At 48.9% G+C, this 27,686-nt stretch overlaps 1 long non-coding RNA gene across 9 annotated transcripts in view; it reads left to right on the top strand.

Moving 5' to 3' along the window:
• The first annotated feature begins 930 nt into the window (after nucleotides 1–930).
• Nucleotides 931–27,686, top strand: part of LOC118621899 — a 50,303-nt gene continuing 23,547 nt past the window's right edge. For 3 of the 9 annotated variants that reach the window (XR_004957834.1, XR_004957835.1, XR_004957833.1), the window contains exons 1-4: nucleotides 931–1,350; nucleotides 2,445–2,595; nucleotides 9,067–9,246; nucleotides 11,247–11,419. This is a non-coding gene — a long non-coding RNA (uncharacterized LOC118621899). Of the gene's footprint in view, nucleotides 1,351–2,444; nucleotides 2,596–9,066; nucleotides 9,247–10,472; nucleotides 10,641–11,246; nucleotides 11,420–12,291; nucleotides 12,854–13,145; nucleotides 13,451–14,880; nucleotides 15,050–25,064; nucleotides 25,215–27,686 lie in introns of those variants that run through there. The other 6 variants (XR_004957830.1, XR_004957829.1, XR_004957831.1 and 3 more) reach the window with 6 other exon arrangements.

The raw sequence follows: 27,686 nt of genomic DNA, 5'->3' as shown, positions 1-27,686 counted from the left end.
CTCATTAATGCATTCTTTTTTTTTAATCCTCACCCGAGGACATTTTACCATATTTTGTTCAGATAGAGTGGGAGGGAGAGAGAGAGAGAAACATCGACGTGAAAGGGACACATCGAGTGGCCGCCACCCGCATGACCAACCAGGGCCGGGGGCAAACTGCAACCAAGGTACATGCCCTTAGTGGGAACTGAACCCGGGTCTCTCTGGACCACAGGCCGACGCTCCAACCGCTGAGCCAAACCGGCCAGGGCTCATCAGTGCATTCTTGAACTGGTTTTCCTTTCTTCTCTGTTTTTCTTACCCTGCCCCTCATTTCTGCTCTCTAGAATTGCATTTTCATATAAACTATCTGCCTACAAACCTTTGGTTAAAATTCTGCTTCCAGTGGGAACTAGGCTAAGACAGGTGGCACTGAACTCCACGAGACTGAATGAGATCACTAAAAGATTAATGAAAGATCCGGAACACATCCAAGGACTGACCCTGGGCCCCTCCCACATTTGTAGGTGAAGGAGTTGAGAACCTACCAAAGGAGACCCTGAAGAATGACAGAGAGAATGTACTGTCCTGAAAGCCCGGAATTAAAAAAACACACGTGTCAAGGAAGAAGGAGTGATCAGCTGATCTCTGCTGGGCAGTCAAGTAGGATGAAGTCCCAGTGGTGACCATTTGGTTTGGCCACCCTGGAGAGAACTGGTGACCTTAACAAAGAGCATTCTGGGTGGAGCTGTGAAGTGACCACCGAAAAGGGTTTGAGAGAGAAGCTGGAGGAGAAGTTGGGTCAAGAGAGACATTTTAAAAAGATGGGTGAAATTATAGCATATTTGTGTACATTTATATGCTGATGTGAATGATTCAGCAAAAAGGGAAAAGCCGATGATGCAGGAGAGTGGAGGGAGCATTGCTGGGGGGAGGGGAGGTGCAGTGACCATGAATGTGTTTGCCTTAGATAGTAGCACACACAGTTTATCCCCAACTGCAGGAGGGAAAGCAAATTCTCACATCCCCTGACTTGACGGGCGCTTGAATTGCATGAGGTCAATAGGACTTTGAGTCTGGGCTTTCCACCAGTCCCCTCCATTTTACAGATGAGACCCAGAGAGCTGTGATCCCCCCGCCCAAGAACACATCTTGGATTAGCTGCAGAATTGGAATTAGAACCCAGGGCTCCCTCTGCCTAGCCCAGCATCTTCAGGTTGTCCCCTTAGGCAGAATCCTGGCCATACTCTGCCACTTACCCAACCTGTGCTCTGGGTAGTGAACAGTTAGCCTAGTGGACTCTGGGAAGAACATTAGAAGAAGGAAATGGAGAAACGGACAAGCTTCAGAATAGGACCGATAAGCCACCAGGTGAGTTCATTTGAAGTCTACTTCCTGATGAGTTCAAGAGTCTCCCTAGATGTATTTAGGAGTCAACTTAATCACTGTAAGGAAAGCTGTCAACTTACAAATTGAGTTGAGAAAAATCTGCCCAAATGCAGAGGGAGATATTAGAAATCCAAATGCAAACAGAAGAGCCCAAATTCCATTGGGATACTGATTTCTGGTTTCAAATATTCTGTCAAACCTTGTTGCCCAATTTGGGGTTCTGGGGTTTGGAAATAGGGTCCCTCTCAGTTTGGACAGAGTTGAATGCAGCGTGAGGTTCCAGGAGGGAGAAGCCTAACTTAGGGGCACAGCATGCTGGTCCCTCGGAAAAGCCACACACCAGGCTTCACCTTGACCTCTAGGAAACTTGCAAAACCTCGGCATTCTTTCCCCTAATTCCATTCATTTCACAAACATTCTCTGGGCTTTTGTGCTCAGTGTTACAGATATGCAAGGTAAGGGGGTGGGGGAGGAGGATAGAACAGAAAAACACAAAGAGGTCCTGCCCTCAAAGTTTTAGTCTTATAATAATGAGCTGTTCACACATTTTGACTGTGATTTCACGCCCAGTGCTCAGTCTCCGGTTCCTGTTATCTCAGCCCTGGACAGAAGGGGCTGCACAGTATGGGGAGATCGCATCCCTAGTCACTGCAAAGACAGCTCCCTGCCTGTGGATTCAAAATATAAATTATAAACGGCTCTTGGGTACAAATTACTCCCAGGTGAGCTCGCTTGTTGAGCATGATCCACTTATCTCTCCGGCTGATAGCTAGTTAAATCCTGCCCAAGTAGCTGGGAGCCTGTTTGTTTTACGACAAACAGGAGAGAGGGGCCCTGCTGAACCTCGGGCCTGGGCTAGAACAGGAAGCCAGTGCACCAAGACGTTCCTTTGGGGACTCCTACGCGAGTCCAGTCCGTGACGCCTCTCCTTCCCCTTCCCCCCAAAACAATACTTGAAGAGCCGCACAGGCCCAAGTTCTGATTCTCCACTCAGGGTGCTGAGGGTACCCTGGCATAGCCAGGAAACGTCTCCGAAGAAATAATCATGGTCTCCTTATTTCTGTCGCCCTTTGCAGCTGTTGTGAAGCACTTGCAATTGCAATGATTCCTTGGGCTCCGCACCCTCCCGGTGAGGCAGGTGGAGCAGGTTTTATCGTCCAGCTGAAGAGACCTTGGCCGCAAGAGGTCACGTGGCTTACACGCAGCTGCGCTGCAAGTCGAATCCAGGTGAGCCGGATGCCAAGGTGACAGGGAGTCTCCTCAGCCCTAGGATGAAGGTGTGGCCGTCCCTTACCAGCTGTCTGACCTCGGGCAGGTTGTTTAAGGGTCTCTGTGCTTTTCTTTCCCCGATTTGTAAAACGAGCAAACGAGCCCTGGCCGGTGTAGCTCAGTAGGTTGTAGTGTCATCCTGTGCACCAAAGGGTGGCAGGTTCGATTCCCAGTCAGGGCACATACCCAGGTTTCAGGTTCGATCCTTGGTTGGGGCACGTGCAGGAGGCAACCGATTGATGTTTCTCTCTCTTTCTCTCCCTTCCTCTCTCTGAAATCAATTCAAAACAAACAAACAAATAAATAAACAGACTAATAGTACCCAAGTCCCTGTAACTCTTGGTTACTGGAAATCTTGAATTGTGTGGGTTTTCTTTTCTGCCTTTGGTAGTGGCGGCCAGGGGACCTAACGGAATCTCTGCAAACTCAGGATTACTTCTGAAAGGGGACCAAAGTTTTGCCACCCCAAAGTATGCCCTTTGGGATCATTGATTTAAGCTAATTATTAAGAAACAAGCCCTGCCCTGGCCGGTTTGGCTCAGCAGTTAGAGCGTCGGCCTGCGGTCCAGAGAGACCTGGGTTCGGTTCCCGCTAAGGGCACGTACCTCGGTTGCAGTTTGTTCCCAGCCCTGGTTGGGTTGTGCGGGTGACAGCCACTCGATGTGTCCCTTTTGTGTCAATGTTTCTCTCTCTCTCTCTTCCTCTCTCTCTCCCTCCCACTCTATCGGAACAAAAAAATGGAGAAATGTCCTCAGGTGAGGATAAAAAAAAAAAGAAAAGAAAGAAAGAAACAAAAGACTTGTCCCGGCTAGCCAGTGTGGCTCAGTGGTTGAGCGTCAACCCATGCAGCAAGAGGTCTCCGGTTTGATTCCTGGTCAGGGCACATGCCCAGGTTCTGGGCCCGATCCCCAGTGAGGGGCATGCAGGAGGCGGCCAATCGATGTTCTCTCTCATTAATGTTTCTATATCTCTCCCGCTCCCTTTCTCTCTCTTTAAAATCAATCAATAAAGAAAAAAATAAAAATATTTGTTAAAAAAAAAAAAAAGAAACATAAGACTTGGAAAGAACCTTTGACCTTCCTCCTTACCTGCCTGAGGAATCTAGGTAGAAAAGCTGCTTCAGGGAGGGTGCCTTAGCATATTCACCCTCGCACAGAAGTAAGTGTGGCAGACGGGGGTCCAGGGAAGTCTGAGAGACTCCCCTCTGCCCACTGTTTCTCAGGTGAGCAAGAATTGGTTAGCACGTTTGCTCTTTCCCATCTCCCTGTGGATTACCTGCTTTCGGTGGAAATCCCAGCCTCCTGCCCCCCTTCTCCTTTGCCCAAAATGGCACATAAGCCTCAACTGCCCAATGTGTTTTTGGATCTCATATCTGTAATACATTTTGGATATTTTCTCCTGTTAATCTGACTCCTGTTAATTTGATTAATAGCCCAGCTAGGACTCTTAGCAGGTGGAAGAAAAGGTTATTTTGGGTCCCCACACCTTTCAGAGTGAACACAGTGAAGAGCAAAGAGGTCTGCAGCCTAGAGACCCCTCCGGCCTACACAGCCTCCCTGCCATCAAAACCGGGGCCTGGGGGTTGGAAAGGCAACCCTGGGGAAGGGGCAAATTCCAGCAGATTCCCCACAGTGGGTGGGAGTTGAAAGGTCAAAAGGGCGCTGCTCCTGCCTGAGATCCTGCGTCAGGTCTGCCGCTATCTAGAACACCTTCCACAAGTCAAGGCGCACCTCTGTTTCCTCATCTACAACAGGAAGCCTGGATTAGATAATGTCTCAGCCACCTTCCTGATAACCCGAAAGGGACTTGCTTGAGGACAACAGTGACACGTATGGGCAGTTTCTAAAAGCTTTTCTTTTTTATGATGAAAAGTGTCAAACAAATTCAAACTCAACCAAAGGATGCCATGAACTCACACACATCTCTCCGCAGCTTGGGCTCATCTCTTCCATCCCTACCTGCACCCCTCCCATCTGTGGCTCGTTTAAGTTCTTTGTAGGTGAAATTTACCAGCATTGAAATGCAGAAATCTTAACTGTGGAATATTGACACATGAATTTGCCCATGTAAACTATACATCTATCACAATATAGACTATTTCCACTTTCCTAGAAAGTTCTCTCTTGCCCATCATGGGCAAATGTGCAACTGACCTTATTAAACAATAAATTAAACAGAAATGTGAGGTGAGCACCCTGGGGGTTAGCGGAGGACGCTCTCTTTTCGAGGCTGGCCAGGTCAGAGTCAGATCTGCAGCTTTAAGCTGTTATTCTCCTTCCTACTTCTGTCCACACCTGCTGTCCTGTGTGTCCCCAGAGGTTGTGGCCCTTCTGCATGCACTCTGGGCCCAGCGATCTATAGGAGGCCTTTGCTAGGCTGGCTGCACATTCTCAGAAGCTCTCTTTTCTTCCTCCTGTATTTAATGCTTCTCCAGGACTTTTCTTTTGTTCTCTTTTATTTTTCTTTCCTACAAATGCTTTCCCTTGACTGTTGCTGTTTCTCTCCTTTAGAGTATTCTCATTTTTTTGTGTTCAACCCATCTTCTCTGAACTCACTGTCCTTTGTCTTGGACTGTTCATCTCCTGGACACTAGATACTGAGTCACTAACCCCAGGGCCCAGCCCAAGGCTGGGCATGGCGTCAGCAGCAGGCAAGCCAGTGAGTGAGTGAGTGCAAAGGGCCAGATGCTCTACAAACACCTGCAGTCTAATAACTGTATTGCTGTCCACTAAGGAACCCCAACCTGTCAGCCTTGCCATTTCTGGAACAAATCTTCCTCCCAGCATTGAGTAAGAAGCTATCTGTCCCTTTGGCAGCCCCGGCATTTGAAAGGAGGGAAGCTGATTTCCTGGCAAAATGTGACCCAAAGGACCATTCTTCCCCCACCCCCCATAATTAAAAAAAAAAAGCAGAGCAAGCTGGGCTATCAGGGATACTTCCTGTTTTCCTCTCTTGAAAGCATCCTGGATAGATGAAACTGAGGGATCAAAGGGACTGTCTGCCTCTGGGGCTTGGGGACTGGCAGAATGGCTTTTAACCCTCTGCTGACTCCTACATGTGAGTACATAGGCAGTTTATGTCTTACATTTCCTGGGTAGATCTAACTTTGTGTGTGTGTGTGTGGTACGTGCCCCTAGCAGGAACCAAACCCGGGACTCTCTGGTCCGCAGGCTGACGCTCAACCACTGAGCCAAACTGGCCAGGGCCGGAGATCTAACTTTTTGAGGGCAGGGGCCTTGCCATTCATTCATTCATTCATTCATTCATTCATCACACACTACTGTACTCTACCAAATGGCAGGCTTTGTTTGAGGGTCTGGAGATACAGGGACAAATATGGCACAGTCCCTGGCCTCATTCATCTAACAGCAGTGACCACAAGTACTAACTTGATTAAACACTTTCTCTGTGTCAGGCATTCACTGCACGCTTTTCATGCATTAGAGCCTCACAACAAGCTTATGGGGCATTATTACGGCCATTTTACAGATAAGGAGAGCTAGGCTCTCCGAGGTTAAATAACCTGTCACAGGCACATAACGAGTAGATATCCAGGCTGGGGTTAGAGTCCAACGATCTGACAGCTCAATCCTCCTTCTTAGCTGCTACACTGCCTGAAACATGGCAGTGACTCATTGCAAGTAGTTTTCACAAGGGCAGTTTATCTCTGGGCTTGATCAGGTGGCTTCTGGTGACCAGGTTTGTTTGCATCCCATTTATTGCACCACACTGTACTAGAACAGAGGTGAGTTCCAGGCCCCCAAACTAGAAACAGAGCTGAGAAACCAAGAGGCCCATTCGGCCCTGTTTAGGGGAAAAAGAGTGTGTCAGGTTCTTGCTTCCCCTCTCTCGTTTCTGGAACAGATGAGTTTCTCCAGGTTTTTGTTTGTTTGTTTGTTTTTGCTTTTTCTCCAGAGCCTCAAAAGAGACCCAAGGGGATGTTGATAGGTAATAATAGCAACCAAGTGAACATATACAGAGGAATTATCCTAGGCCTTTGCTTATATTATCTCTTGCATCCTTGCAAAAATGAATAGTACTTACTATTTTCTCCATTTGGGGGGCGAGGGGGGGGTGTTCAGAATCGTTCATTAACATATCCAAAATCACGCAGCCAGACAGCCAGGTTTTGATCCTAGGTTTGACTAACTCTAAAACGCACACTTTAATTATACTGTCTCCCTGATGCTGAAACTTGGCAGAGAGATGAAGGAACTCCCTTCCTGCTGAGATTCCTGACAAACCGAAAGTGGCAGGTGAGGATACCAAGTAACCTTGAGATCACTGGGTAGGGATGCCTGGCACAAAAGGATCTTAAGGTGCTTCCGACTCTGCAATTCTATCTCTTTAAGACCCAGAGCTCCCATGCCAAGCCTGCTCGGTGATCCTCAGAGATTTCAGGGCTGGGGAAACTGGATTGAATGCGCTGACATACAACAAGCAAAAAAAGACCTCAGCATTTTTGCCTCGCCTCGGTGGCTCCGGCCTTCCCCCTTCCTCTCTCTCATTTATTTATTACTATGCTATTCCCTGGCCCTGCTGCTGTGTCAATACTGATAACAGCAAATCGCCCCACAAACAGGTGCAGCCAGAGCTGCCCCTTGGACAGCTGCCAGGGAATGTGATCGCTCAGCTGGGGTGACCTGCCCCTGCCCAACCCCCTTCTCAGGTTCCAGCCCAGGGCATGTGTCCTTGGGCAGTTAATGTCGTTCCGCGGTTCTGAGCCTGGTATCTCAGCTGGCATCATGGACTGAAGCTGGCAGGTGTGGTTGGGGTGGGGTGGGTGTGTGCAGGACAGAGGGGCCTCCAGGAGTTATCCATCTACTTATTTTCTCTTTCAGTTTCTTCTGAAATTCAGATAATACTATGTCACCCAGTCCTTCCTGCCATTATGTGAAAATATTTCCTAAGAATATCCCTGCCTAATTTTTCTAGGCTAGAAAGTATTTTTTCCAGGCCTACCCATTTCCAAATTCACACAAACGTTTGCAATTTAATGATCCAAAAAACATTTTCTGAGTCCCTCCTAGCGCTTAGCTGAGGGTTCACCTAAATCAACATTTTGTGAGACAACCAGAATGCATTTTAATGCTACCAAGCCATGTGACTTTGACTCTGGTTTGGAAAAGATTATATTTCATCCTCCCTCCCCCATTTCTGTGTTTCGTCCCCAAGCATCATTTCCCCACCTCCCTGGGGCACCAGCCTTCCGGAAATGCCCGAGCTCAGCGCAGCCTCACCTCCTCGGAGGCAGGGCTGTGGCACTGAGGCGGTGACAGCGCAGTGCGGGCCTGGGGTGGGGGCAGGAGCGCGGGCCAGGCCACCCGCCCGCCCCAGCTCGCGCAGGGAGGAGGTTGCTATGCAAATGGGGGCGGCCTGCGGCCCCTCTTACCCTGGGGCCCTCTGGTTGCCAAAACAGACCATTCCCCAGAACAGTCGCCTAGAAACGCGCTGTCATAGCAGCCAGTCTGAGGCGGCGGCGAGCCAGCCGGCCGCCAGGAGACGCTGGGTCAGGGTGTTCGGGCCTCAGCACCCGCTCCCCACCCCTCTCCACCTCCACCTCAGGAGAGGGAGTGTTGGCTTGGGCCCCTCCTTGGAGCAGGGGAGCCACTAATTGGATTGGAACACTCCAGAAACACATCAGCGGCTGCTCCCTGGGGGAAAGGGGTGTGTTGGGGGCGGGGGGCTCTTTGTGCTGGGTCTCAGCCGCACCCTCCCGCAGCCTCACCCTGACCCGGGCCTCAGCAGTCTCCACCCAGCGCTTTCCTGGGGCACAGTGGGGCAAGCTCTCTGTGGAGTGGAGGAGGCAGACATTGATCAGATATCAATCCAAATGAAATTCAGCTATGATAAGGGGGGTGCTGATGCCACAGGAATTTAAGCTATGGGAATCTGACCTGCTTTGGAGGGGTTAGGGAAGAGGGCAGGTTTGCCGTGGCTCCCAGGCCAATACCCCACTTCACCCCTCAACACCCCCGTCTTCTCAGCGGGGTCCCTCATCTCACCCAGCCTGTGCCAACCTGGCCGGCCCCAAACCTTGGGAGCAGGGACATTTTTCTACCTCACTGGGCAACAAGAGAGCTCCTTATCATTTAAGAGTCCGTATCTTGCCTCTTGCCAATTAAACTACAGCATAAACTTCTCAAAGGCAGTTTATAATTTTGTGATGGCACACCTTGCCCGTGGCCCAGGCAGATTTGAACAGATCCGCTTGAACAGGCCTCCCAGCGACCTTTATTAGCCCGGGAGCCCTCTAGTATCGCCTTGGCAGCAACTGTTTAACATTGGCCTTCAGAAACTTCTAAAACCTCACAAGACTCTGGGGTTGGGGAGGGGAGGAGAGTCAGTGACCGCCAGGGTGACATTAAGCCAACAGGTGAGCTCCAGAGAAAGTGAGTGAGTACTGACTCAGCCTCTCGTGTGGTCCAGAGGCTGCAGGCCATGGGAGGAGGTGTCGTGTGGGCAGGCGTCTCTGCTGGGTGGGCAGCCAGCCCTGCGCTTCTGCGCTGGGCAGAAGAGTCTCCTTCCTTCATAATCCACAGAGGCCTTGAGGAGTCTTTGGGACGCAAATGGAAAGTGTTCATTCAGCCTGGCTTAGTAAGGCAGCATGTAAGTATGTAATCTCCTCCTCCTTCCTTTTCTCCCTTTCTTTCCTTATGTATGGAGTGCCTACTGCGTGCCAGGCACTGAGATTCAGGAAATGATGTAATTGGTATGAAGAAATACCATGCGTAGTATAGGGGACATTTGCCAGGACTTATAGTCACCAGTATTTTTGGTTTAGTGGGTTTTCCCTACACCCTCAATCCCACTTGTCCAAAGTAAAGATCAGAAGTTTGGTTTCTTTCCCAGATTCCCTTGCAACTAAGGTGTAGGCATGTGACCTAGGTTCCACCAATCAGATGCACCCACATGAGATTTTTGAGAGAGCAACTAAGGAAACAGTCATTCTGGGGAAGGGGACTGGAAATGGCATCTGGCCTTTAGGACAATGAAAGGGATATTTGGGGGTCCAGTTTCCACCATTGTGGAAGGGGGTGGCGTGAGACACGTTACTGATTGACAGCTGCCATGATGGCTTGTCTGGCAAAATAGCTCTGGGTGGTCTGGGTGTCATCCCTGAATATCGAGTCTCTTTGCCTATCTTCCCTTCAGGATCCTGTGAGCATCTTAATATTTTAAAAATAAGTTTCTTTTCTTTTCGAGTGGATTCTGTTGTTTGCAACTAGGAACTCTGATACAGATGGAGGGATGGTAGGTTGAAGAATGGGTGGGTGCATAAAGGATGGATGAGTGGGTGAGTAAAAGGGTGGATAGAGGGTGGGTGGGTGGCAGGCACCAAAATATTGAGTGTTTTTTTTGGGGGGGAGATGGGATTATAGGTTCTTTTTTCTCTCTGGTTCTCTGTAGTTTCTCCTTCTCCCCTCTACCTCCTCCTCGTTCTTTACAGTGAAAGCAAATTATTTGTATAATAATAAAGTTATCAGAAACCCAGACCTAGAAGAGCTACAGTCCAGGGGGAGATCAGAACAGAGAAGATAGAAGCCAACTCTGAACACAGGGTTCTCAGCCAGTATGAGCCCCGGGAGGACCCTGACCCTGGACTCAGATCCCACTGTCTCACCAAGCCTGCCCTGACCACCAGCCAAAAGCCTTCCTTCCTTCCTCTCCCTCCCCTGAACCCCATACCCAGGGCTGTGCCCACCACTCGGAAAGCATGCATCGGCTCATCCTGCCTTGTGACATTGTTCTATCATTACCCAACAATCCTATTTTACCTTGAGCAAGGATGACACGCACAACTGTGACTCATCCATATTGCTCTGCTCTCCCAGCTCTGGACTTCCAGCGTCACTGACTGTCCCCTTGGCTGGCAAGTGCCACAACCTTGTTCTGCAGCTGTATTTCACATGGACCGGTCCCATCACCCAGCAGAGCTTTCCAACGCCTCGGAGGCTGGGATGGCAACTGACATGCATTTTGCAACCCCCGTTTCCCGCAGCTTTGCGGGAAGTAGGGTTTTATGACATGCCTATGGAAGACGATGGTCATATGTTTCTTTTTACCTTGATGACTTTCTCCATAGTAAAATTTTTTTTTTATCTTCACCCGAGGACATTTTTTTATTTTTTGTTCAGATAGAGTGGGAGGGAGAGAGAGAAACATCAACATGAAAGGTACACATTGAGTGGCTGCCACCCACATGACCCAACCAGGGCCGGGGACAAACTGCAACCGAGGTACGTGCCCTTAGCGGGAACCGAACCCGGGTCTCTCTGAACTGTAGTCCAACACTAACCGCTGAGCCAAACCAGCCAGGGCTCCATAGTAAAATTTTTAAGGTTTTGAAGGCAGAGCCCCTATTTCTTCCTTCCACCCTTCATTTATTCATTCAGCATTCAATGCCAGGTGTTACAGTTTAACAGCAACAAACAGATATACAGACAAATAAGTGGGAGAAAAGCTCAGATAGCCACGTGTGCAGGGGAGAGAGAAGAGGACTGATTGAGGGAGAAAGGGCTTTTTCATGGGAATAGTATCAAGTGCTTATTTGAAGATGCTTCTGTTCTTAGTTCTTAGCAAGCTCATTCACGTAATCCTTTCAACAGCAACAAGGCAAGTGTACAATGATTGCTCCCACTCTGCCAGTGAGGAAACCAAAGCCCGGGAGGACTGCTGTCTTACGGGGTGGCCGCGGAGCTGGGACGTGCACCCAGGCTCCTGGGCTCCGGCCGCAAGGAGAGTGACCACTGCCCATACTGCCTTGAGCGGGTTCTGGAAGGTGAGTGAGCGATCACCAGGCGTGGAGGCCTCTCCACAGGCCCGGGCACGGAGCGGGTCCGTGTTCTGCTCAGCTCGATGCGGGCACACAGGGGAACGGTATGGTGCAGGAGTGGCCACTCCATAACAGGAGAGCACCCACTGCCCCAGCCTTGGACTTCAGTTGCTCTCTTTGTTTCTCCAAGAGTAATTTCAGTGCTGAAGAGTGTGGATCTGGACAAAACTGAAGTTAGCAGAATAGGGGCAAAAGACGGGCTCCCAGCTTTGGAGTCATGGGCACTTGGGATTCGATCCCAGCCCTGCCACTGACCAGCTGTGTGACTTTGGACAAGTTGCTCAACATCTCTGAGCCTCACTTTTCTTGACTATTAGTGAAAGATAATAACCTCATAGTGCTGATGCAGGATTAAATGAGATGATGCATGGAGATCAGTTTAGAATATGTGCCCAGCACATAGCAAACTGGCACCTAGTTTACCTCCCAATCTCTTTTTCTTTTTAAAAAAATTATTTTTCTTTATTGATTTTTAGAAAGAGGGGAATGAAGAGGGAGAGAGAGAAAGATAGAAACATCGATGAGAGAGAACATCAATTGGCTGCCTCCTGCATGCCCCCCACTGGAGATCGGGCCTACAACCTGGGCATGTGCCCTAACCAGGAATCGAACCAATGACCTCTTGGCTTGTGGGTCAATGCTCAACCACTGAGCCACACCGGCCGGGCAAGTCCCAATCTCTTATCTACAACTCCAAAAGTCTAAAACCTCTGAAAATGAAAAACTTTGGCAACAAACCCTGTCTTGAACTAATGCAAGGTCATTTGCAGTGTTTCTATAGCCCCACCTATTATGATGACCCATATGCTTCATTGCAGAAATACTAATGTGTTTGAATCCAGGATGCTGAGCACAGTCTGCTGGGGGCGTTCCCGAATATGTGGTACAGGCCCTGTGCTGATTTTCTCCAATGTAAACAATTACAAAACAGATCTGACCCCAAAGGCATCATTAGAGGTTTAAACTTGCATCTTCTTCCCTCTGGACCACTCTCTCTACTTCTGGTCTGCTTCTAACCCCAACTGCTCAAATAGCTCTTGGGCATCTAAAATCAGCCTTTCTCCTCCGAAGAAGTGCATATACACCCACATGCCATGGGCCTCCCGGAATACCTGTCTCCCTTGGCCAAACTCCTTTGCTCCCCACGATTCCTCCACTCTACTTGCTGCCAATCCCATCGAATTTTGGTGCACTTTGCCCTGTGCCCTTGTTGAGAAGATGGCCTTTGGAGATGTGCCCTCTGAACTGCCCTGGCAGTATGGTCTGAGCTCGCCGTGACCTGCCCATGAGCTGCGGGATTATTGCAAGAAGTCTCTGTGGCCCTGACTGGTGTGGCTCAGTTGGTTGGGGCGTCGTCCCATACACCAGAAGGTGGTGGGATCGATTCCCGGTCAGGACCATACCCAGGTTTCGGGTTCGATTCCCAGTCGGCGTGTGTGCAGGAGGAAGCTGATTGATGTTTCTCACATCTCTCTCTCTCTCTCCCCCTGTCCCCCTTCCCTTCTCTAAAATCAATAATAAAGAAAAGTCTATGTCTATTTGTACTCCCATTATTGCCTGCCAACTGTATAGGTAATGTCTGGAGTAAAACTGTGCGTCTCCTTTGTAACTGTGCTGAAGGCTGGTTGTTTTTCCACTATGAATTTCCCCAGTTGACTAACGCCCAAAATAGCTCCTCTAATCTGCAGGACTGCAACAATTTCCGAAGGGAAAAAGGAGTCCTCATGTTGGAGCAGGTTGGAAACCACTGAGCCGGGCTGTCAAGCCGCCTGTCATTCCCCTTTAGCAGACAGGGAGTCATGAGACCTGAGGTCAGGTTCCAGCCCCTCCCCTGGCTGGCTGGCTGATCTTGGAGGCAGCCTCGTGTGACTTAGAGAACTGTGATTTCCTCATCCTGGACAGAGATCATGAAAATTATTTGGCAGGATTGTCAAGAAGATTAAATGAGATAATAAAAGGGTTTTGAAAACTGAAGTGTTGCACAAATGTAAGGATTGTTGTTGTCATTTTCTTACACATATTGTCAGCTTCTTAAGGGTAGGGACGTGGCTTCTGTTTTCTTCTTCGGTTCCCTCGGTGACACCTCCCACCCCCACCACCTCCTGCATTCAACACAGCACTATAGAGATGACCTCCTTAAAACACCACAGTGACCAGCACATGGCGTGGCACATAGAAGTTATTTAAGAAATGGCAGCTAGGTCCTGGCCTGTTTGGCTCAACGGTCTGAGCGTCGACCTGCGGTCCAGAGAGACCCGGGTTCGGTTCCCGCTAAGGGCATGTACCTCAGTTGCAGTTTGTCCCCGGCCCTGGTTGGTCGTGCGGGTGGCAACCACTCGATGTGTCCTTTTCATGTTGATGTTTCTCTCTCTCTCTCTCTCTTTCTCTCTCTCCCTGCCACTCTATCTGAACAAAAAATGGAAAAATGTCCTCAAGTGAGGAATAAAAAAAAAAAGAAAAAAAGAAATGGCAGCTAGGACGTGTCCACGTGCTGTTGTGTGCCCCCTGGTTCAAATCTCTCAACCACTTGCTAGGGTTGTGAGTGGGACCTTGGGCAAGGTTAGCACTAATGTGCTCTAGTGTCCTTGCCTATCACACATGGCTGATGGGAATAGGAGCTAGTCTAATCCTTCTCTTTCTGAAAATCCTTCAGTGACTCACTACTGTCCTCAGGACAATGTCTAAATTGTCAAAGTGGCCGGATCTGGCCTCGATTCTCCTTTGTCCTTTGGGGGTGGTGGTGGCATTGGTTGGTGGGATTGTATGGGTTTCAGGTGTACAATTCAAAAAATAATCTAGAATCCTAGCTCGTTCGTGCGGTGGCCGTGAGAACTGAAGGAGCTTAGTCTACGTCACAGAACCAGGCACACGCCCAGTGCTCCGTAGGCGTCAGCTGTCACCGTCTTACCATTGTCAAGAGGCGGTGTGAGATGATCACCGGACTGGAGTGTAGGGAATCTAGGTCCTGGTCTGTGTTCAGAGTCTGCAGCGCCTTTAAAGACAGTGGTTAGCCCTGGCCGGTGTGGCTCAGAGGTTGATCATTGCCTCATGCACCAGAAGGTCTCTGGTTCAATTCCCAATCAAGGCACATACCCAGGTTGTGGGCTCCATCTCTGGTCAGGGTACATATGGGAGGCAACCAAGGTTTCTCTCTCATATTACTGTTTCTCTCTCTCTCTTTTTCTAAAATCAATAGAAACATATTAAAAAAATAAATAAGAAAGCTGGTCGTTAGATGCTCAGGCCTACTCTCAGCGCCAGCACACATAATACAGGTGTGAGCATGCTTGCGTGCTATCCCCCGCTGTGGACTAGACAGCGTTAGGTTGAAGGTGTGCATATTTAACAGCTGGAGAAATATTACAGTTGTCTAACATGAAGCTGTTTCTGTTTGCATTCTCTCCAAGAACCAGAGGGCCTGTTTTCCCATACCAAGACCCACCCACATTTTAAGTTGAAATTGTATTAATTTTTTTGATGAGGCAATATTTGCAGAGGACACTAAATTTAAAAAAGTACAAAGGCGCACACAGTGGGAAGCCTCCTCACCCTGTCCCAGCCAAGCAGATTCCCGCCCCAGAAACACTCAGCCTATCTGGTAAGTGGAAAATGGTATCTGACTAAATCTCACTATTGTTTTAATGTGAAAATAAACCAGAATATATTCTGGAGTAGAATGTTGCATTTGAATGAACTTTAAAAAAAACACAGACTGCAAAGACATTTTCTGCTGAAGGGTGGGGCAGAGTGGGGAGAAGCTTCTGGCTGTCTCCCACCTTCTCGGGGGGGAGTTGGTACAGCTCTGAGTTAGTCTGTACAGTGCAAACTTGAAGATGCACCCTGTTCCTCTTGATTATATCGGGGCTTTCCCCATCCCCACACTCACTCGTGTATGTACATTCCCTCCCTATGCCTCTTTCTGCATTTGACTTGGCTGCCACCTTGATTCCTGACGTTGAGTTGAACGCCTCTGCTCCAGGCTTCAGTTATCCTCACTTGTAAAAAGAGGCGTAGGGCCCTGGCTAGTTTGGCTCAGCAGTTGGAGCGTCGGCCTGCGGACCAGAGTCCCAGGTTCGGTTCCCACTAGGGGCACATACCAAAACAAAACAGCAACAAAAAAGGGGCGTAGGACTAGGCCCATTCCAGAAGTGATCGACTAATTCACACTAAGGTGTAGATGACTGATAGCAGCTTAGTGTAGTACCTCTCCTGTGGGTGGGAGCATTTTAAGAGATGTAGTTTCTCATTCCACAAGAATGAATGTATATGGTACAATTTCAGGCATGGTCACGGGTGGGTGGGGTGACGGACAGGGAGAGGGTGCCTTTGCTGGCATTCTTCCAGCGGTCAGACTGCTCCTGCCAGGGGTGGTGTCAGCTCTGAGGGGATGTGCCTGTTGGTTTCTCTCCAGAACTCACACCACGCTCATTTCTCTCTGCCCACGGCCAAGAGCAGGCTTCTGACACACAGAAAAATGCCTCATCAGGGAGACCCACGTGTGTGGCCTGGAAAACTACCCTGTCCCCTGGGGCAAGGGATGCGGTGGGATGTTTAGCAACTTGACTTCCAGGTTGGCAGGTCAGTTCTTACCCTGGTGAGTGAGGAGACCCCCTCTGGAGCTTTCTTCCAGAGCAGGTGGTCCAGTCACACCTGGAACAAGACATCAGCTTTTCACCCAGGGAAAGGTTGTGCCAGGTGCTGTCTGGTTTCATTTTCTGTGGGAGGTTTGGTTTGGCTTCTGAATTTTCGGGGAGGGCTTGGAACGGGATGGCGCACAGCCACCATTAGCCAGCGGAGGTAAGAAAGGCATTTCTCCGGCTGCGGAGTCTGAGCAGCCTGGCCTCCAACAGTGCTCAGTGCTGTGTCCGGGCGCGTGTCCTCTCCACACCCCTGCAGTGGAGGCCACGGGGGTGGGGTGGGGGCTGTCAGTCTGTGCTCCCCCCAAACCGTGGTAGGTGGGAATGGAAAGCAGGGGCAGGGCGGAGAGGCCCAGACCAGACCGGAGATGGGCCTCGCTCCGTCGGCATCTCCACCATCATGTCCCTCCTCTTCTCTGGAGCGGGGCAGCTTCGCAAGACCTGTTGATGCTTAACCACGAGCCTCGCGTGGAGCGCACAGAGCTCTGGCCCTCGGAGTGTGGTCCCAGACCAGCAGCACTGGCCGTCCCTGGGAACTGGTTAGATACACAGGATCTCAAGACCACCCTGGGCTACTGAGTCAGAGTCTGAAGTTTTACAAGATACTAAGTTGACTCCAGTGGTGCACGTGGATGTTTGGGAAACAGTGGTCTGGATGCTGCAGGCCTCAGGGAGGGAAGGAGGGAGAGAGACGTGAGAGGGACACATCGACCGGTTGCCTCCCACACGACCCGACCAGGGCCAGGAGGAACCGCAACTGAGGTACGTGCCCTTGACCGGAATCGAACTTGCGACTCATTGGTCCTTGGGCGGACGCTCTACCGCTGAACCACACCAGCCAGGGCTAATTTCATTTTTAATAGGCAGTTCACTTACATAGTTAAAATTCTAAGGGTACAGAAGGGTGTGTCAGACAGTTTCTTCCCCACACCTGTCTCCCAGCCACGTCACCCTCAACGGCAACCTAAGTTACTAGGCTTAAGATATGGGACATTGTGCAAACAAAAGTGTTGTGTGTGTGTGTGTGTGTGTGTGTGTGTGTGTTCTTACAGACCTCTTTTTAAAATTTCAGATGGTAGCTCATCATACACAGTGTCTAGACCTTGCCTTTTTCACTTACTATATCTTGGAGACCATTTTATATCAATATATGAAACTATTCATTGTATTCCAGCTGAATATTATTCCACTCTAAGAATGAACCTTAATGCATATTGCCAGGCCCATACTGATAGACCTGCAGGGTTTGCTTATTTTTTTCAATGCATCTTAACCTTAGAATCTTAGAAACCGGAAGGTCATTTAGTCCAACCGTCTGTCCTGCTTAGGAATTCTTTCTCAGCACCCTGCTGCGCTCCAGACCCAGGTCTGTGTTGCCTCCTCTGGGAAGCTCCACCTCCCTCCCTCTCCTATCACCCTTGCACATACTTTTACTAGAGCTCTAATCACACGGTGTCGTGTAGGCGAAGGTGTGCTAACATCTGTATCCTCTAGCTATTGTCCCATCACGGTGCATAGCAGGAGCTCCACTGATGTGCGTGGGATCGAGTCAACCACCCCCGAGAGGGGAGTCCTCCAAATTCTGCTGCCTGAACACTTTAATGACAGCTCCCAGTTCCTCCAAAGCCCACTGTGCCCTCGAGGGGCCACATGAAGCAATGTCTGCTTCCCAGTGGCTTGTCCCTTTGGCTCCAGTGAATCTTCTAAAACAACACAGAAATGTAATCTCCCTTCCGGATATTTAAAATAACCATCTTTTTTCCAAACCATCCTTGTGGGTCCTGGTTCTAGATCCTTCTAGTGTTTTCTTCCAAAGACTTTTTGGTTTGTAATATGTAATATGACCCTTTATTTATTTTTAAATATGTTTAAAAAAAATTTTTTTTCTTTATTGATTTTAGAGAGAGAGGAAGGGAGAGGGAGATGGAAACATCGATGTGAGAGAGGAAGAAACATCGATTGGCTGCCTCCTGCATGTCCCCCTCTGGGGATGGAGCCTGAAACCTAGACATGTGCCTGGACCAGGGATTGAACCGGGACCTCTCAGTCCATAGGATGACGCTCAACCCACTGAACCACACCAGCTGGGCTGTACTATGGCCCTTTAAAAAGTGACATCTGGCCCCTACACTCATTAGAATGGCTAGAATGAAAAAGACTGACCACACCAAACACGGGTGAGGAGGTAAAACAGCTGGACACTCTCACTGGTGGGAATGCGAGTGGTACAGGCACTTTGGAAGAGAGTTAGCAGTTTCTCACAAAGTTAGACATACATCTTTTATGTGACCTAGCCATTCAACTCCAAGATATTTACCCAACGTAAACGAAAGCATACGTCCATGTCAAGGGAATGTTCATAGCAGCTTTATTGGTGATAAGATCTGAAAACAACCCAAATGTCCATCAACAGTGGATGGATAAACTGTGGCATGTTGATACGTAGAACACTACTCAGCAAAAACAAACAAAAACCAAAACAAAACCTACTGATGTACTTACCAACATTGATGAATTTCCAAATAGTTACACTGAGTAAAAGAAGCCAGCGGAGAAAGAACAAGAGTCTATGCTGGATGATTTCATTTACATAAAATTCTTAAAAATGCACACCACTGATAGCATCAGGAAATACCTTGCTGGTGGCTTGGGGATACAGAAGTAAGGAGGAGGGAGAAGAAAGATGACAGAGGGCACCAGGGAACTTTGTGGGGTGATGGCTATGGTCACTCGATTCTGGTGATGGTTTCACAGGTTTATATGTATGTCAAACTTATCAAACTGTAGGCTTTCAACATGTACAGTTTACTGTATGTCAGTGATACCCCAAAAAGGTTGTTCAAAAACTCCTGATGTCTAGGGAGCGTCTGTGATCTTGCTTCCCGGCAATGTCATCAGTTTGGCTCAAATAAACTCACACACACACACACACACACACACACACACACTCTGATAGCTACAACTGGCCATGTCCTCTCCATGTCACTGATTGGTGTGCACAGTAGGACAGCTAACTTTTTCAGTTTGGTCACAGTGCTCCTATTGATGGAACCTGAAGTTATGCGAGCTTTTTGAGGAAGCTATATTGCTGTATTTAAAAAAATTTTTTCTTTATTAATTTTAGAGAGAGGAAGGGAGAGAGAGATAGAAACATTGATGAGAGAGAACATCGACTGGCCACCTCCTGCATGACCCCCACTGGGGATCAGGCCCACAACCTGGGCATGTGTCCTGACCAGGAATCGAACCGGCGACTTCTTGGTGCATGGGTTGACGTTCAACCACTGAGCCACACTTGCCGGGCTATATCTCTGTCTTTTAAGTTTAGCAAAAATTCCAAGATCTTGATGTCATGAACTCTGGCAAGCCAGGTCTCCTCCAACTTTAATGTGAATTGTGTCAAAGTCATGACCCCTTCAGTGTTCATTTTCTTGGTGTAACAGAGTAGGAGATGGCACGGTGTGGTGTGCCGAGGAGCTCAGGGTGGATAAGTTACTTAGCTCTACTGAGTCCCAATTTCCTTATCTCAGAGAGGTGTGACAATTAAATGATACCTAAAGGAAATGAACTGGGCACAGTGCTTGGTCTATCGAGGTATTCAATGAAAAAAAGCTACGTTTATAGCTCCATCACTCCTGCCTGGCACAATATTTTGAAATCTTTGTGTACGCCAGACCTCTCGTAACATCTCTATATTTGATTAGCAGACCTCTACACCTGTACTGGAATTTCTAATATGAACATTGAAACGGGCCAGGTCAAAATCAGCTCCACGGCAAACTGCCATTAAGTTTCCTCCGGATGGCTCTCTACTCCCTGGGTGGGAAGCAATGAGTTCAGGCCTACCTTTTTAAGTGTGATGGCTAATACGTTGGCTACTGTAGAAGCTGTCAGAGGAGCATGGGATGTGAGTAAATAAAGGAGCAACTATGAAAAATAGAATAATTCTTAAAAAATTAGACACAGAATTATCATATGATCCCATAATTCCACCTCTGGGTACATACCCAAAAGAATCGAAAGCAGGGAGTCAAACAGATATTATTTGTACATCCATGTTCGTAGCAACATTCTTCATAATAGCCAAAAGGTGAGAGCAGCCCAAGCATCTAGTGATGGATGAATGGATAAAGGAAATGTGGTATATCCATACAATGGAATATTATTCAGCTTAAAAAAAATGAAGTTCTCACACATGCCACAACATGTATGAGCATGTTGTTGTTGTTGTTAATCCTCACCTGAGAATATTTTCCCATTGATTTTTAGATATAGTGGAAGGGAGGGAGGGGGAGAGAGAAAGAAACATCCATGTGAAACATGAATGTGTCCATTGGCTACCTCCTACATGACCCAAATGGGGCCGGGGATTGAACCTGCGACCCTTAGGTCTGCAGGCCAATGCTCTAACCACTGAGCAAACTGGCCAGGGCATGAATCTTAAAAACAGTGTGCTCAGTGACAGAAGCCAGACACAGAAGGACACATATTCTATGATTCAATTTGCATTTTGTATGTAGAATAGTCAGGTGCATGGTGATGAAGGCCGCACATGTGGCCATACCTATCACCACAGAACTGGATGCCTCAAATAGACAGAATGGTATGTTTTGTGTTTTGTGTATTTTACCACAATTAAAAAGCGAAGCGGCCGGCTGTGCAGCGGCGGGAAGGCCTGGCCCTGGGCCGGCGGACAGCTGATGAGGATGATGGAGAGCAGGTGGGCCTTGTCCCACGGGAGAGGGGCTCAGCGCCCCGGGGAGCCTTGCCGGCCAGGCTGAGGAACTGGGCTTTGAGATCCTCACTGAGTCACTCCTGGGGTCAAGCCTTTGTCTCCTGGTTAAAACAAGCAATTGCCTGAGGGTACAGTCACCTCGCTGGGTTTGCTTGTCGGCCATTAGTCCTGGGTTTGCGGTCACACTGGATGCGCAAGTCTCCAGGGGGAAGGTGGAGACCCATCATTGTTCGAGGATTCTCACAACTCGGCTTCTATCATGATTTCTCCATTAACTGTCAGTGTGCCCTTGAGTGTTCTGTGCCTCAGTTTCCACATCTGTAAACTGGGGATGAGAGTGACCTTGCGTAACGGGATAAAAGAAAAAAAGGTACATGCTAGGGATTTGCCACCTCTGTCCTCTCTGCCGCTGGCTGTTGGGACGCCGTTTCAGGTGCGGTAGGCAGGCAAAGCCCAGAGTGGCCCAAATTTCTTTAAATATGAAGGGATGGGGGGGGGGGGGGGCAGCACTCCTGGGTGTGAGGGATGTGGGAGCGAGACAGAGCAGCTGGGCTGAGAAGCAGGACTTGGGCAGATACGACGTCCCTCTGTTATGTTGACATATTTTCCTTTTTGTGCGTCTGCAGAGGTTTTTAGAAAAGACCTGTGTTATTTTCTAAACTGTGTTGGAATCCTGACCTTCTTTTGAATGCTGTCATAGGCCTTGAGGTGACCCAATACAGTGTATCTGGGTCACATTTGCAAACTGTCTTACACACTGTAGGGCTCAACAAATGCTCCTGGTGGTTATTCGGGAAGAAGACAGGCCTGGAACTGGAGAGACTAGGGCTGAGTGTCTCCAAAGAGCAGACAGGCTCCTGAGATTCCAGGCCCCTGGGCTAGGTTGCAGGAGTCTTAGCCCCTAACCCCTTCCTCTCACTAGAGCTTCACTGTCTGATATGGCAGGCGCTAGCCACACACAATATGCAAATTTAAGTTAACTTTTTTTTTAAATTAAAAATATAGTTCCTCCTGACAAACTTCAGAGGAGGGGCCAAGGGGGAGGGATGAGATAAACCAAAGAACTTATATGCATATATTCGTAACCAATGGACACAGACAACAGTGCTTTGGCGGGGGGTTGGGATAGGCAGGAAAGGGTCTGGGGGGGAAAAGAGAAACATCTGTAACAAAAAATAAATTAATTAATTTAAAAAAATGTTAGTTCCTAAGTCACATTTAGCCACAGTCATGTGTTCAGCAGCCACATGTAGCTCGTGACTACCACATCGGACAACACAGATACAGAACATTCCCGTCGGTACACACACTCGTCTTGCTCTAGAAAGATGAGGAAAAGGCCCAAGTAGGTCGGATATGTTTATACCTCACTTGTTCCTAAAAGGATCGGAGGCAGCTGAGGACAGTGCCTTCTAGCCGGAGAGGGTGAGCGTGTGGGTGAGCAGCGGAGCAGAGATTCGAGGCCCCAGCGGGCCGAGCTCCAGGGCCAGTGGGAAGAGGGGGGGCACGCGGAGGTGGGTGCTGAGGGAGTGACTGTCAAAGGCCATGGCTGTGGGCAGGCGGAGGTTGAGCAATGAGAGTTACAGGAAACTCTCCGCTCCTCTCAGCAATACATGGTTATCTGACCTGTCGAATCACGGAGTCCCTGTGCCCTTTTGTTCTGAGATGCAAATTCCAAATTCCAGCTAATCAGATGCAATTAAAGGAGATTGCTGGCTGGTGCAAGTTCTGACTTGCATCACCGCGGTAGGAAGCCAGACCAGGGCCTGAGCTCACCTCGGCTGGTCTGTGTGGAGAAGTGGTGCCAGAGGCCAGAGGCGACAGGGCCAGGGACATCCTTCCCGGTGGGTGACGCGAGTGGGAAGGTTGTCGCCGAAGGGAGCCGTCCCGAGTGTGTTCCTCAGTACTTTGAAAGCAATGCTACGCTCTAGGGATGGGTTCTTTCTGAAGGCAAATCAGAGCTTAAAAAATGTTCACTCAGTTTGACTTTTATGTTAAACTCGTTTCTTGGGATTAAAGACAAGCCAAACGTATATTAAGATGATTTTCACTTAAGCTTTGTTGGGAAGTTCAAAGACATCACAGGATGACGTAGGGTGTCAAGAGGAGCAGCTTCCTTTTGCCTAATTTGAGATAATTTATACATTTTATTTTTACTTTTATTTTGAGGCATCGCAGACTTACAGGAAAGTGCGCTAACCTTTCACGTACCGCGTGGTGGATTTTATGTGGGTGGGTGGCCACCTGTGTAGCCTCCACCCCACGGGGATCCAGAACATTCCAGCACCTAGGAGCTTCCTCCTGCTCTTCCTGTTAGTCTCCCTCCCCTAATTTCTACCGGTGTCAGTTCTTAAACTTCATATAAACGGGACCAAGCCGTAGACATGCTGTGTGTCTGGCTCCTTTCACTTGTAAGCCCATGAGCTTTTGTAGGAGAAATTTTAGAAACACAGGTCCACAATCCTTGACCTAAACCACTGGGCCAGACAGGTTTCAGGATTCAGAGTATTTCGTAGTTAGAAAGGTGCCCTGGTGACTCCACTGGCACCGTGTGCTGTGAGCCACCCTGGCGGGCCAGGCAGCACCTGGGAAACAAACATTTCTGAGCGAAGCCTATGAATAGTCACGTGCTGTGGAGTCAACAGAGGCTGCAAATAGCATCTCTTCGGTTGAGGTCAGTTTTGCTGCCAGATGAGTTCACACCAGGTCAGGCTTCGCAGTCAAATGCCTTGTGATAAAGATGATTTTATCATGCAGTTTTCAGAGGTTTGGGGATTTTGAAATTGAGAAGCAGGAATAGTTGGACCTGTTAGTTCGGCACAAGCGCCGGCTCTGTGGGAGGCAGGCCCACGGGGCGTGGGTAGCATGAGGTTCCAATGTGGACAAGGTCGCGGAAGGCAGCTGCCTCCCCGGAGTTGGCCCCGAGGCGGGTCGGCGGGGAGCGGTGCACCCGGACTACGGAGAGGCCGCGCGAACCCTGACACCCAAGGACAGCTTTGCTGTATACGTGAGCACTTGGGCACTTTTCTGGGATCCCTGCTTTTAATTTTTTTTTTTTTTTATCCTCACCCGAGGACATTTTTCCATTTTTTGTTCAGGTAGAGTGGGAGGGAGGGAGAGGAACAGAGAGAGAGAAACATCGACGTGAAAGGAACACATCGAGTGGCTGCCACCCGCGCGACCAACCAGGGCCGGGGACAAACTGCAACCGAGGTACATGCCCTTAGCAGGAACCGAACCCGGGTCTCTCCGGACCGCAGGCCGACGCTCTAACCGCTGAGCCAAACAGGCCAGGGCTGGGATCCCTGTTTTTGCTTAGATTTTCGAGAGAAGTCTGCTGCACAGATAAGGCTCAGAGCCCAGTCACCAGGCACTCTCGAGGAGCAAGGTGGTGCCTGGTTAGAGCCCCTGGCTGTGGCCCTGAGTGACACGGATTGTGATCGTGGACTCTCAGTGACTGTCGGGGAGGAGGACAGGAGGGGCAAACACACAGTTTAGACGGGAGGGGGAGGGGCAGGAGAAGTTAGGACTAGGATGAGCCGGAGGGGGCCCAAGAAGACTACACGGAGACCCCCTCCGTGAGGCTGAGCGCAGGAGCGCTCTCCCAGGGGCCAGGAGAGGGGCGTCTGTCTTCAGTTCAGGAGCCTGTGTGAAGCCTGGCACTGGATACACAGTGACTACGACCTGCTCCCCACCTGTGGGGCCCCTAGGGGCCATGTTGCTCCTCTCTGACCGGTGAGCCCTTTCACCTGCCGTTCCTCCTCCCACCACCAGGAACACTCTGCACACCAGGGGTGGCCCGGTGCAGCCTCAGGCTCCAGACCTTTGGGCTCTTTCCCCCGCCTCCCATCAAACCCCTGGCCCTAGGTCCCATGTCCACAAAGCTCGGGTAAAGGAAGGAATGTGTTGATCAGAGGCGTTGGACTGGTGTCGCTGGGGTCTAGTTCCTCTCTACCACTTAGTGGTGCGACCTTGGACAAGTCTTCTGCCCTGAGCCTCAGTTCCTCATCTGTGGAATGGACCTATTTAAAAAAATTTTTAATTGATTGATTTTAGAGAGAAAGAGAGAAACATTGATTTGTTGTTCCGCATATTTCTGCATTCATTGGTTGATTCTTGTATGTGCCCTGACTGGGGATCAGACCTGCAACCTTGGTGTATCGGGATGACACTCTAATGTGGAACGGACCTATTAAGTCTATAACTTCCTACCTCACAGGGTGCTGTGAGGACCAAAGGAGATAACATGGTGGAAGATGTTAATGGCCGGCACCCTGGACGATTTGGCTCAGCGGTTAGAGCTTCGGCCTGCGGCCCAGAGAGATCCGGGTTCGGTTCCCGCTAAAAGCATGTACTTCCGTTGCAGTCTGTCCCCGGCTCTGGTTGCGTCATGCGGGTGGTGGCCACTCGATGTGTCCCTTTCACGTCAATGTTTCTCTCTCTCTCTCTTCCTCTCTCTCCCTCCCACTCTATCAAAAAAAAAAAGAAGCGACGGGCTTATTGTATTCCCAAACAGGGAGCCTTCACCTGGCACCTTAAGCAGCAACATGGTAGTGATAATACAGACTCATTCTGCCTGTTAGGCACCCTTAGGTGCTATAGGGCTATATGGCCTCTTGGGTGACCCAGTAAGGTGTTCTCTGGACCTCAAATATGGTTTTACCCTCTGCTTGCAACAGTTCTTTGGAAAATAATAGTTGTTCACAGATATTCATTACAGTGTTATTTATAGTAGTCCAAGAAAAGTTATTTTTCACTGCAATTCCCAAGGTCCAATGAGTACCAGTGCTCAAGAAATGCATAAGTTAAAGGCTTGCAGACCCCACCTCTCCTGCTCTTCAGTGCCCCCTTTTGTGGGGGTGGGGTAAACCCTTTCACTACCCATAAAGAGGTTGGATAAGCAGTGTGGGCAAGAGCCATAGGGCCCCCAGAACTTGAGAGTTAAAAATGGTGTTTCATTTGGGCATTGGTCTACTGCTTGGAATGTTTCAGCACAGCAGAGGGGAAGTAGAAGGATGGCCATCCCAGAGTTGTTTGTAGTAGTAGTACGTTGAAAGCAGCCACAATGTCCACCATTGAGGGGTGATGAAGTAAACTATGGTTCATCCATGTGGTTTCTATGCCGCCATATGAAGAATGTCATAGAACAGCCTTTCCTACATGATGTTCCACAGACCTAAGCCTCAGGAGGATCCTTCCAGGAATTTCACAGTGAAATATGTTTAGGAAACACCAGTTTCCTCTTGATGATTCAGAACTCACATCACTAAATTAAAGGCTCTGAGAAGTCCTCCAGGAAGGAAGCCCATTTAAACTGGTGTACGCCAGGGCGTCCCAAACAGGTGGGGAAGGACTTCCCTGTTGACAGCAGAATGCCCCTGGGTTCTGTGGGGTCATTCTGGGGAACACTGCCACAGCAGACGCACGGGGAAAGAGCTGAGTGCAAACCTCAGGTTCTGAGAGTTTCTGCAGCATGATTTAAAATATATTTTTTAATTTTATTGATTTTAGAGAGACAGAGGAAGGGACAGAAAAAAATTAATTTGTTGCTCTATTTATTTATGTATCCATTAGTTGATCCCCTTTTTTTGTGTGTGTTAATCCTCACCAAGGATACTTTTCCATTGATTTTTAAAAATTTTTTATTAATTAATTCATTTATTTTTGTTACAGATGTTTCTCCCCCCCCCCCACTGACCCACTGATTCCCCCTCCCCGACCCTCCCTGCCCTGTCTCCAGCTTTGTTGTCCATGTCCATTGTTCATGCATACATGCATATAAGTTCTGTGGTTTATCTCTCCCCACCACCCCCTCTTCTGGGGATTGTCAGTCTGTATCCCACTTCCACGTCTCTGAGACTACCCCATTCCTCAGACTGTTATGTTCATTATATTCCGCAAATAAATGAGATCATATGATACTTGTCTTACTCTGTTTGGCTTGTTTCGCTTAGGATAATACTTTCCAGGTCCCTCCATGTCGTCTCAAAGGATAAGAGATCTTTCTTTCTTACAGCTGCATAATACTCCACTGTATAGATGTACCACCGCTTTTCTATCCATTCGTCTACTGATGGACATTTGAGTTGTTTCCAGATCTTAGCTACTGTAAAGAGTGCTGCTACAAACATGGGGGTACATATATTGTTTCTGATTGGTGTTTCAGGCTTCTTAGGGTATATTCCTAGAAGAGGAATCACTGGGTGATTTTTTTTTTTTTTTTTTTAATCCTCGCCCAGGACATTTTTGCATTTATCTTCAGATAGAGTGGGAGAAAGAGAGGGAGGAAGAGAGAGAGAGAAACATCTGTGTGAGAGAGACACATCAATTGGTTGCCTCTTGCCTCCCACACGACCCGGACTGGGGCCAGGGATTGAAGCTGCAACCTAGGTACATGCCCTTGACTGGGAATCAAACCTGTGACCCTTTGGTCTGGGGGTACCCTCTGACGTGAGCCAAACCAGCCAGGGCTCTGTAGCTCAGTTTAAACGAACACACCGACCTATGTATGTATTTGTATACGAGAAGTTCAAGAAGGATGCATCTCAAAACTTCCATGGTGGTTGGGGTGGTGGGAAGAGGTGATTTTTATTTCACCTTTCTTTGTTTTCATTTTTTAGCTTATTTGGGTTTTCTAAACTGCCTTTCATTACTGTGTAGAACTTTTATAATGAGTAAAATAAAACCTTCCCGAGAACAGGACTGCGGGCTGCAGAAGGCGCGCCCTCGGCAGGGCTGCACCTAGGGAGCTGGGCTCTCCTCGCCGGGACCAGGCCCTTATTTAGGCAGAGCCGCCCGAGCTCTCCTTCCAGTGGGAATCCTTCCCAGCGCATTCCCCGCG

Source organism: Molossus molossus, unplaced genomic scaffold, assembly GCF_014108415.1.
Source record: "Molossus molossus isolate mMolMol1 unplaced genomic scaffold, mMolMol1.p scaffold_m16_p_8, whole genome shotgun sequence".
Classification (NCBI taxonomy): Eukaryota; Metazoa; Chordata; class Mammalia; order Chiroptera; family Molossidae; genus Molossus; species Molossus molossus.
Note: the sequence above shows the minus strand (reverse complement) of the source record. Positions and strands in the feature narration are given on the sequence as shown.